Source organism: Macrobrachium nipponense, chromosome 45 (assembly GCF_015104395.2).
Source record: "Macrobrachium nipponense isolate FS-2020 chromosome 45, ASM1510439v2, whole genome shotgun sequence".
NCBI classification, from domain to species: domain Eukaryota; kingdom Metazoa; phylum Arthropoda; class Malacostraca; order Decapoda; family Palaemonidae; genus Macrobrachium; species Macrobrachium nipponense.
In genome coordinates, this window is record NC_061105.1 from 2,560,808 (window position 1) to 2,570,807 (window position 10,000).

Here is a 10,000-nt window from a genome sequence, read left to right on the forward strand (position 1 = left end):
AACTAAATTCCAGAATTGTGTCTTTAGTGTATGTGTGTGTGTATGTGTGTCTGTGTCAGTTCAGAACCCATCCAAAAATAGTCAAATGACATCTCTGGCCAGCGCTGCTGGTCGCGAGGAAATATTATAGAATTGACCCGAAATCGAGGATGTCCCTGATTTTTCCATTCGCATCCCTCCCTAGATTTCTCGGCCCTTCTCTTCCTCGTAATTAATCGACTCGGCTCCCAAGTGGGAGGATCGTCAGAATTAACTGGCAGAATCACTGACATCCAATTAATGATCTTCCTCGCAGTCGTCTTCCACCCCCTGGTGGCGGACGAGACAGAGGAATCGGTTCAACAAATGCACAAACGAGCGAGGAATAAAGTGAGTGGTCGGGCTAAATAGAAAAGGGGAGAACGACTCTCGTCTCGAAATGGTTCGTATGGAAAATAGGTGAACGATTCTCGTCTCGAAAAGGTTCGTATAGAAAATAGGAGAACGATTCTCGTCCCGAAATGGTTCGTATAGAAAATAGGAGAACGATTCTCGTCTCGAAATGGTTCGCATAGAAAATGGGAGAACGATTCTCGTCTCGAAATGGTTCGTATAGAAAATGGGAGAACGATTCTCGTCTCGAAATGGTTCGTATGATTTCATACAGAGTTCATGACTACATATCTTTAGAATTGCTCTCCTATCCTCTTCTTCGTCGTAAAAAGCGTTCGATTGCAACGCTAAATACTACCTGGCGGTCGCGTACCTGCTGCATAAAATTATGCAATATATGAAATATATAATCACAAAACAAGAGTTGATTAGGTAAACAAGAACCATATGGGAAACTGAAGGTTAGTTGTACTGAATGAAAGTGTATAGAGAAAGAAACTAATGAGAAGAAGCTATCTGAAATTAATTCAATCGTGAGTCGATGGAGTGAGTATACTTTCAAGACTTGTCCAATGTGGCTGAGAGAAAAGTCTCAGTGTTGAATGACGGCAGAGCGGAAAAATTTCCAGCAGTGTGGAGAATGGCTGAAGTAGTTATGTGCGAAGACGTAAAGATGGAATCTTCAGAGGTTGAAGAGTCGAAGGACCTCAGGAGTTGATGGGATTACGAGCGAGATGCTACGGAAGGAGGCGATGGTACGATTAAGTGGCCGACCAGGTTTTGTAAGGTATCTCTGGGCGATGGAAAAATTCTGCAGGAATGGGTGAAAGGAGCACTTATTCTTTTATAAGTGGTTGTGTGTGTTTGTGTGTTTTGAAGCGAGTTAATACTCCACCAGGAGTTGATGGGGTTAAGAGTGAGATACTCTGGATAGAGATGATGGTACGATTATGTGACTGCCCAGGGTTTGTAAGGTATTTCTGGAGGAAGGAAAAGTTCCGCAGGAAGGGGTGAGTGGAATACTTGTTCACTTTTGTATATATATATATATATATATATATATATATATATATATATATATATATATAATATGTGTGTGTGTGTGTGTGTGTGTGTGTGTGTGTGTGTGTGTGCCCTCCCTGGACGCACCTTGCGAAATTATCAAATTGGGTTCGATCCCACCCACCCCCCACCCCCATTGTAAATATATCACGCAGACGACAGAACGAGTCTAACTCCCCTGGTCCCTTTCATCAAATTCGGCGGATTTCGGATGCATATTTCACCAAGCGCCTCGCGGGCCAGGAGGAACACATACTCGTCCATAAAGCTTTATAAAACCATTCGGTTCACGGGATTTTTGGGAATGTCCGGCTTCGGCCCGCCCGGAGGCATCGACGGGTATCTCGGGTATTTGTTCCCCTTCCGCAAGGATTTATGCTACGTTGACAGAGTTAGTTATATTTATTATTTTTATACAATAAATCTATTATGTTTTTCTACAATATTATCATGGTTTCCTTTTTGCATCTATTTGGTGGTGTCATTTAATTCCCACTGTTTACTTGTATGAGCAGAGATCGAATCAAGATACAATAACGATGTATATCAGGGATTTATTAATTGATTGATCTGTAACAGTAAATCACCTTACTTGCATGAACAGAGGTAAAATCAAGATGCAATAACAATGTATATCACGAATTCATTGATTGATTGATCTTTTAACAGTAAATTACCTAGCGTCCCCACAGCAGAGGTCATCGACAGCGAAAAATACGTACAAATATAGAAGTCAAACTCGCGCTCGAGTTACAAAAAATATTCACCGAAATTAAACCGACGGAACAAGCAAACAAAAAAAATCTCTAAAATTGATTTCAGTAAAAAAAATATATAAATAAATAAAAAGCCATCTCTTACTGTTTACAAACCTTTGGCCAGACGATGAAAAAAATATGAATCAAGGCTTTCAACGTCCGTTTGGATAATAGAAATATAACTGAGAGGAAGTACAAACGTCTCTTTTTTTATGGCTACGATGAAGAAAGAGGACTATGTCAACAGGTTATTATTATTTATTGGCAACGTGAAATGGGCTCTCTCTCTCTCTCTCTCTCTCTGGCCAATCGCCCTACCTTTTTTTTCTCTTTTCCTCATCTTCCTCCTCTCACTGCCCCCCCCCCCCCCCCCCCCACACAGACATATATGAACTGCACCAAGAGATATTGGGATGGAAGGAGCCCCTCTCTCTCTCTCTCTCTCTCTCTCTCTCTCTCTGACCTGTCGCCTCTGTTTTGATCACTGTCCCTTTCTCGTTCCAACTAGAGTCATCATGGCTGTCATTTTCAGCGAGTTTATTGGAGGAGGTCTCTGCCAGTGTATTCCTTTGGGGCTAGGAGTCCTATGAGTTCTGGGATCCTATGAGAGCTGGGAGTCCCATGGGTTCCTGGAAGTCCTAAGAACTAGCGAGTCACAGCCACTGGAATCGCAAGAACACTTAGGGAGAACCCCATGTTATCTTTAAGTACCTTAGAATCCTAAGGATGTCTTGGGAGTACAAAGGACTAATGGGGGACTCCTACGGGAACTTGAGAATCCTACGGCCCTTTGGGAGCTTGAGTGATTCTTGAGATCAGAAGACATTTTTGGGGTATCCCCATACGAGTCTGAAGGAACTCTTAAAAGTCCAGCAAACTCTTAATGAGTCTTATATGATCTTGAAAGTTTTACACAGTCTTGGATCTTACCTTAACCTTACCTTACAGACCTTACAGTTCGTTCGGGTTGCCCCAGGTCCCTCAGTGTGAGGCGCCTCTAATGTCTACCAGAGAGTTGCTAGTACATCTTCCGGTATATTTTGCATCTTCCAATCTTGGATGGTCTGGGATGTTAGGTCTCTTGGCTCATTTGGCGCTTCTGCTTCAACAACAACAACAACAACAACAAAAACAACAACCACAATAATAATAATAATAATAATAATAGTAATAATAACAATAATAAAGGAACTATATGTACCAGAAAACTTCTCCATTTATCAATTCATCAAGTGCACGAGCTGTTTCATCTTACCGATCACTGCAAATCCTTACTCTGTAACTCCAGAAAGAGAGAGAGAGAGAGAGAGAGAGAGAGAGAGAGAGAGAGAGAGAGAGAGAGAGAGCGGACGATCAATAATTATTCCACGTCTGTTAAGGTAGATGACAACAGACCAGGTTTCCAAGCAAACATTTATACGGGAAGAGGAGAGAGAGCGAGAGAGAACTCCGTTATCCAAATAAAGTGGATTATTGACACACTAGATGAGTGGCCCCGAGAACTAATCAGTGTGTCTTTGGGAGGTTGAATAACCGTTCCACATCTATATATATATCTATAACATCATAACCTCTCAGGTAACAACCAACGACTAGCAGGAATGAAAAATAAAAACGCGTAAGAGAAACTCCATTCGGCAACGTGCATGACGCTTTTCCCTCCTAATGGACGGGAATTTTCCAACTCGGGCGTAAAACCATTGTTTTCAGCTGTCATTTCCAGGGGTGTGTGTATGTGTGTGTGTGTGACTCTCTCTCTCTCTCTCTCTCTCCAACGGTATCGTCGGGGATATTGGCAGGTGTGACGTCACGTGGTACTTGATTGATCTGTCTTCAATTCCCAGTCGAGGTGCATTGTTTAATTATTGCTTTTTTTATTTCTTGATTTTTGCTTATTCGGGGAGTAAGCCTACAAGCTAGTTTGTTGTTGTTGTTGTGTGTTGTTATTCTTGCTGCTGTTGTTCTCGTTGGGGGGTGGGGTAGGAAAGGTCTATGGAAAAGCCTAAAAAGGTCTGAAAAAGGTATTTTACATTGCGTTAAAGATACAGGAATTTGAGGAAAGGACAATTATGATTTATCTGTTGGAATGAAAATGTCAAAAATTTAAAACGTGGTTGTTAAACAGTTCAGAACAATTATTTCTAATAAAATATAGCGTATACATTTTAATTTTCGTTGGTGAAACAACGCTCTATATATGACCGTAGATTTTCAGCACGCGCTCGAGTAAGCTGGAGGTCTGATCTCTCCTCGTTGCTTTTTAATTCTCAGCCCATTCTGTCGTCAGCCATTTATTTTTTTTTATGTCTTTCTACTTCTTTTATTTACCTTCTTCCATATTCCTGTTTTCCAGCTGGATTACATTTTAGTCTTCGTTCCCCTATTCCTCTTTCGTACGCAATACTTCAAGCCTTCAGCACTTAGCCCCTGTTCCTTCTCATCTATGGTTCCTATCCTACACACCCATCAAACCCCCCTCAGCGCCCCCCCCCCCCCCGCTTCTCTATCTTGGCCATCGACAGCAGCGAAGCGGAAAGATTCTGGGTCCTTCCAACAGCCAATAAGAATTTCGCGAACGTTCAAATCCCTTTGCGAAATATTGACAATGCCTCCGTCTTAACTCTCTCTCTCTCTCTCTCCTCTCTCTCTCTCTCTCTCTCTCTCTCTCTCTCAAGCCTCATCTGTGGCAAAGCCGTTTGGCTGCAGTCCGTCAATCCATCTATTATTATTGATTGACTCTATAACGTCTTCAAATAATATGCACACAAAAACACATTCCCAGACAAATCTCTCTCTCTCTCTCTCTCTCTCTCTCTCTCTCTCTCTCTCTCTCTCTTCTTCTTCTTCTTCTTCTTCTTCTTCTTCTTCTTCTTCTTCTTCCTCAAAGAGGACCTTGTTTTTGAGCTCTAGGTTACTTTTAAGGTGGTAATGAGCCAAAGACCTCCACGGGACACACCTGTTCCATCTGGTCCTCTTTTATTTTTATTTTTTTTGGGGGGGCGGGGTTAGGGGGAGTAGCTAATTGAGAGATATGACACAGGCAAGAGGGGGACGTTTCGACTTCGAGAACGTGTCCTTGAAAAAAAAAGTCTTAATTACGACATTCCTAATTAATTCTTCGAAAAGGTGCAGACCACAGATCCTCGAGCAGTCAACAAATAACGACGCAGAGAGAGAGAGAGAGACAGAGAGAGAGACCAATCCAATATTACTTTCAAGGTGACTTCCTTCCTCCATTCAACCAATGGAAGTTTCTCCCTATCAAACCAGTGTCCCCTAATAGGATCCTAGTCACCCTTGGAAACGTAAAAAGAATTCTGGAATTACAACCTGGTGTGATAAAGGTTATAATAACAGCCCTGACGTATCCCACAACCCGCCCTCATTCAATAGGGGTTGTAAGAGAGGAAGGGACGAAGCAGGGACGTCTTAGATCCATCAACTACAAAACAACTTGAATATTTTCTGAAACAGCGACCAAAATCACAACCATTTCCATCAACCACACTCAAGGGTAAATTTAATACCAGTGACGCCAAACGTAAGGATCCGATTAGTCAACGGATCGACGCATTGATTGATTGGTTTTCTGACGTGGAGACACGTGAAGAAGTTTGAAAAAAAAAAAATCACAACTTCCGGGGATCCAGACCAAAAATATTACGGAAATTGTGGCTAACCAAATCACACTCATATGCTGACTCATACACCAGATGTTGACCGTTACTTATTATTGATCCCTAACAATTTTATTCGTTCAGTGAAAATATGTATATCTTCCAAGTTTTCCATAATATTTCTGAATGCCTTTTTCAATAATACACACGCCCATACAGTCTCATAATAAAATATAGCGTATACATTTTAATACTCAAATTCATTCTCTCATACACACAGGTGTATCCCTGTCAGTTGTACCTCTCACAATAATACACAAATATTTGCTTCTCACTTACATAGGTGTATCCTTGTCTTTAATACCTCTCACAAAAACGCATAAACCTAAATATACTTCTCACATACACAGATGTATCCCTAATACCTCTCACACAAACCCAAATACCAGTACAACCACACATACGCGAATACTATATCCCTGTTAGTGGGTTTGACAGCATCACGTATAAGTCTATACACATCCCTACAGTTATCCCATACATGTATACCTCTCTTTGCCAAGCGTTTTCAAATGCCTCTCGGAGAAATATACACATCAGGGATACATACAAACACGTATGCTTCCCTGTATGTATCCCCGTCTGCCCCTGAGTGCCTCTCAGCGAATGCTTTTCGCATTGATTTCCCTGTCACTGAAGCGACCAGCCAGCCTGATCAGAAAATCCCGCTGATCTCAATAATTAGGATTTCTCTTGAGTCGCGTCGGTTTATTTGTTTAATACTCTTGTTTATTTTTATCGTTCGTTTACTTTACTTTAGTTGCCCCTCGCAGAGAGTGAGATGGGCGAATATGACCGCCCCAAAAACCAGGCGTGACCAGAGAGACAACCCCGATTTGATGATGAGAGTTTGCGCAGTCAAATTAAGCGCCGAGGCACTTTCTGCCATTCTGCTCGTCAGTCAGTGATAAAGGTTTCGTGGAAATGGTTGGACAGCAAGGCAAAGGGATCCAGAAAAGACAGAAGATTAAGCGCGTGGACCTAAGGGCGTGAACTGGCACAAGGGACTGATTACACCAGACAGTCCCTCGAGTTTGTGGCGCCAAAAAAAACCGCCTACGCGAGAGAGTGAAGCCTGGCATATAAAGAGAGATCGAGAGGACGGCGCAGCAGACGGCTTGTAACCATCAGACTCCGCGGAGCACTGCCGAAAGCAATACCTGGCTGGCTTGCTTGTTTCTGTACGAACATGCGACGAATTCCAGAATTCCAGATCCCAGACACGCACGAAATAAGATGGTATTTGGTGAATTGCTCAACAATATCCAGAGCTAAAAGGGGTTATATTTTATAGCGTACTCGTAATTACAGTCGGCGATGCGGTCTCAAATATCACTTAAGGCAAAAGCTACGAGAATTTCTCAACAATATCCAGAACTAAAGTGAGGTTATATTTTATAGCGTACTCGTAATTACAGTTGGCGATACGGTCTAAAATATCACTTAAGGCAAAAGCTACGAGAACGCCAATATATAAACACACGAGCAAAGGCTCTGGAACAAGGCTGATCTGCCAAATTTGCTATCTGCCGGAGGACTCCGTGGAGAACGTATCGCTCTTTTAATAGGACTCTCCACGCCTGGACGAGCCAGTTAGTCGAGGATACCTAGGAAGGAAGTCACGACGGGGAAGAGACGCATTTTATAAGTTGTTGCAGATGTTCGAAAGCCTGCGTTAATGACTTCAAATCCTAGTGAGAGGGGGGCCATGGATCGAGAACGTATGCTTAAATTAACCAGATCCCACAACCCCTCTCTCTCTCTCTCTCTCTCTTCTCTCTCTCTCTCTCTCTCTCTCTCTGTGCTCCCACAGCCGACTTTCCCTCGATAAGTGATCTCTCAACTTTGATGTCCTTTGATCCACGCAATGACAGGGTTTCCCATTGCCTCGCATCATGAAGAAGAAGAAGAAAAAGAAGAGTTACGTGACATTATTATTGAGATTTCGCCAATAAGAAGAAGAAGGAGGAGAAGAAGGAGAAGAAGAAGAAGAAGAAGAAAATGCAAAGATTCTTATTCCTTCACAATCTGTTTTAGCTATTCTTTTCCACTATCCTCTTTGACAGTCATTTTTCACTATCATTTTTCACAGTTTTCCAACTTTTTGCTTCTACTTTTTTTCACTATCATTTTTCAGTGTCCACTTTCACAATCCCTTTTCACTATCATTTTTCACGGTCCACTTTCACAGTCCTTTTTTTCACAATCATTTTCACTATCATTTTTCACGGTCCACTTTCACAGTCCTTTTCCACAGCCCATTTTCACTATCCTTTTTCACAACCCTTTTTCACAAATCGAACGCCAGGGCAAAATGAAATGAAATCAAATGAAAAAAAAAAAACATCAAAATGGAAAAAAACCTGCCAATCGGAAGAGTTAGACTGTTTGAATGGTTAATTAGTTCTTGCTTTGGCGTCGCAAGGAAGAGTTGGAAAGACGGATCCAGAAGCAAATGAGAAAGTTTATTTCAAGCAAATTAGAAAGTTTTGCTCAAGCAGATGCTTCGGGGATGAAAGTTTCAACGGGTATAATTACGCCTGAATTGGAACTCTTCGGTTGGACTGTAAACACAATGCGTGATTTTCACAGGATGTTTTGTGTACGAATGCATGCATGTATACATACGCACGCACATACATAATTACATACATGTTACACACACACACACCCATATACATGTATGTATGTATAATATATATAATTATTTATTTATATTAATATTATATATATATATAGTATATATATATATATTATATTATATATATATATAGATATATGCCATGAAGGAAAATAAACGACGGAGTATCCGCGAGACCTTTCAACGTTCAAACGTCCTTTACTAAGCAGAACTTAGTAAAGGACGTTTGAACGTCGAAAGGTCTCGCGAATACTCCGTCGTTTATTTTCCTTCGTGGCATATATCTTTATTTATGGATTTATCACGTTCCTAACTTTTGTGATTCAGTTAGTATATATATATATATATATATATATAGTATATATATAGTTATATATATATATATATATATATATATATATTCATATATATATATATATCATATATATATATCTATATATATATATATATATATATATATATATATATATATATATATATACAATATATATTTATATATATATATATATATATTATATATATATATCTCATATATATATATATATATATTTATATATATATATATATATATATACATAATATATATATATATATATATATATATATTTATATATACAAAGAGAGAGAGAGAGATATGAGACCTCCCTTTCTGTGTGAGAGAGAGAGAGAGAGAGAGAGAGAGAGAGAGAGAGAGAGAGAGAGAGTGCAAAGAACACCAGCAAAGGCATTGTACCTGAACTAATTCCAATATTGGAACGGGGAAAGGTGAATGGTTCGGGAGATTTCTGTCTGCAGGCTCCACTGATTTTTATCTGACTCGTTCAGTCGAGCTCAATGGAGCGCGCGAGCACGCTCGCCCGTTCGGCAGCAGCAGCACTTTATAAGGCAGTTTTTCCATATTTGTGAGAATCTCTGTGAGGGGTTTTTTGACGGACGCTGGCTACAGCCTGGAGAATGTTATTGTATTCTTTATTTTTTCAGCTTCGCATACTCGTTCAAAAGTCCCTCTGCGAATCTGGCACGTGTTGGCAACAATGTATATATATAATATATATATATATATATATATATATATATATATATAATATCTATATATATATAGATAATATGTATTCGTTCAGTGGGTAGTTATTATGAGTAAGACTGATTACATACAAAAAATGGAAACTATTCTCTCCGACAATTCCAAGTTTGTTTCCCACGGTGAACCTAATTTTTTAGATATATACAAAAGAGAGGATAAAATTAATAGATTCTTGAGATAAAAAAAAAATGATAATATAATAAATGAAACTACCTATCAACAGCTGTTTGTGACTGGCTCCTCTTTCAGCATTCTTTATGGTTTTACCGAAAATTCACAAAGCCTGACCTACCTCTAAGACCAATCATGGCTGCTTACAATAGTCCATCTTTTTTCCATCTCAAAATTTCTGGCAGGACTTTTATCTGAATTTTGTAACGGTGAATTTTCCTTAAAAAATGGATAT